This window comes from Poecilia latipinna, unplaced genomic scaffold, assembly GCF_001443285.1.
Source record: "Poecilia latipinna isolate Pla-1442-1.1 unplaced genomic scaffold, P_latipinna-1.0 Scaffold6298, whole genome shotgun sequence".
NCBI classification, from domain to species: domain Eukaryota; kingdom Metazoa; phylum Chordata; class Actinopteri; order Cyprinodontiformes; family Poeciliidae; genus Poecilia; species Poecilia latipinna.
In genome coordinates this window covers 2,376-4,750 of record NW_015118914.1, presented here as the reverse complement: position 1 = coordinate 4,750, position 2,375 = coordinate 2,376, and positions in this window count along the sequence as shown.

Below are 2,375 nucleotides of genomic sequence, written 5' to 3'. Positions count from 1 at the left end.
TTTTCCATGTTTTATTTTCGTCGTTATTGTTACACTTAGTGTTGATATGTGTGTGATAGGCGTGTCTATGGGACATCTATAGAAATACGGAACAAATCACGTCCCGTATCGGTTCAATATGGGACGCGACATTTAACAGCCAAATAAGGAACGATTCCGTATTTTACGGGACGGGTGGCAACCCTACTGGTGGAGCACATGGAGAGCACATAGAAACCACAGAACTGCATCGTTCATGAACTGCTGTTTCTTCAGACTGCTGAGAGGTCTTTCTGGACCGCAGAGCAAAGGATTCATCTGTGGGAAATCACGACTACCAAGGTACTGAGTTGCACTTTAATATTTTGCTCTTTGAGTGAAGAGGCCCTGGACTGTGGAGTCAGTGTGACTCCTACATTTGAGCATTTACACAGGCCTGCAACGTAGGGTGTATTTTCTGCCGGCATTAGGTTTAGGTTTTACAATAGTGGGGTATATAACTGGGGTTTTACACTGTATATGCAAATTCATTGTAATGCTGTTTTTTTGTTTTGCCTGAAACCCAAAACCTGCCATTTCTTGGCAGGTTCACATATGCACAAGTATGCCTTTTAGGTACCTTAAAAGCATGCCTAAAAAGTTCTTTTTAGGCATGCTTAGGCCTCTTTTACTATTTTGGTTAAAATTGCAAAGAAAAAAAAATCATAATCCTGATGTAATGTTGTTTAACAAAGTGCCCAATCCATTTTCAGATGTATGATGTAAGATCTATATAAGTCAACTGCATTAGCTCCAGTTCATACTCCAGACCAGATGGTGGCGGTATTGCACACTTTCGTCTTTTTTGAAAAACGCCATAAAAGGAAGAAAAGCCCTGAAAAAAAGTTTGACTTAACCAGGTTAAGTCATGAACTTAACCTGGTTTTAATTAAGCTCCGTATGACAGAGAGACTTTGATATTGTGAGGTTGTTGTTATAACTTGTTCGTCAATGTTTTTTATCTTCAACATATGTTTGCAGCCTAAGCAAATGAAGATGAAAGAGAAACCCAGAGAAATCAGGTGTTAGAAACCTAAAGACTTTCCCGTCTCAGAAGAGGCTCTGACTCCACCAGATCACCAACCAGCTCTGAGGATGAACCTTCACATCGTCTTTATGGTGCAGTTTTTTTTTTGTTTTTTTTTTTACTGACCAGCTAGCTACATTTTCAGCAGCAAAAACTGGTGTGTTACCAACACCAAGTGCTTAATAAACATGATTTGATTTAAAAATAACTGGACAGAATTTTTCCCCTTGTTAATCTAACATTTCTCTTTCATACATTTTATTTGTTGTTGGCTTTCAGGGCCCTGTGATGGACTGGTGACCTGTCCAGGGTGAACCCTGCCTCACATGTGATGGCTGCTGGAGATGGGCACCACCAGCCCCCCTCACCATCCTGCAAGGATCAGCCTGTTCAGATCATGGATGGAAAGATTTTAAGGTAGTTTGTCTCCTTAAGTCGACACTTTAAACAGCTTCATAGTTAATGCCAACATCAACTGATTCTATGACATTGCTGAGTATTTTTTTCTACTTCTAACATAAACGGGCAAAGAAGACACTCAGAAGTGTTTTTCCACCCCAGGCATCCGGTCCCAATCATCATCAGTTCTGATGATGTCACATACATGGCGAGTCCACAACGTCTTGAAATTGTAAGTATTATTTTTTTATTTGCCATTTTTCTGTTCCCTTTCAAATACAAATGCTTTCTCTGATTAATTGCTCTATTGTTCTTTTTTGTAGGTTTCTGAAAGGTGCAGTGAACGGGAATGTTCTGTCGTTGATCCTCACTGTTCTTAGGAAGGAGAAATGTCAGTTTGTCTGCAGTAATACTGGAATACTGTGGCATTGTATTTAAACAATACTCTGTCCTTGGTGAAACAGTTTTCACATTTCCTCTAAAGTGTACCTATCGTTTTATTGTGCTGATTTTCATAAGCATGTTTTCTGTAAACTTTGAATATATTGACAGTTTGTACAATTTTGTTTTAGTATATTGGCTCTTGAGAAAATGTGGATAAGACTTTATTTGACAGGGTTTACATAAGACTGACATGATACTGTCATAAACATAATATAACTCTGTTAGGAAACATACTGACAGTGTCATTCAGTAAATAATGAAAATTTTAATGAGAAGTTGCTTTAAAAGTTGGATGAAAGGTGTTGTGTTTATTACAGTGTCATGTATTATGCACACCCCATCAAATAAAGTGTTACCAAAATAGTAATGTGTTGTAATAAAATGTGTTGTAATGGATCCTTCTGTGTTCTGGTACCTGATGTGTTAGCAGTACTGATGTGTGTATGAAGCATGTAATGTAAAAAGTGGCAAAGAAGAATAATAAAAG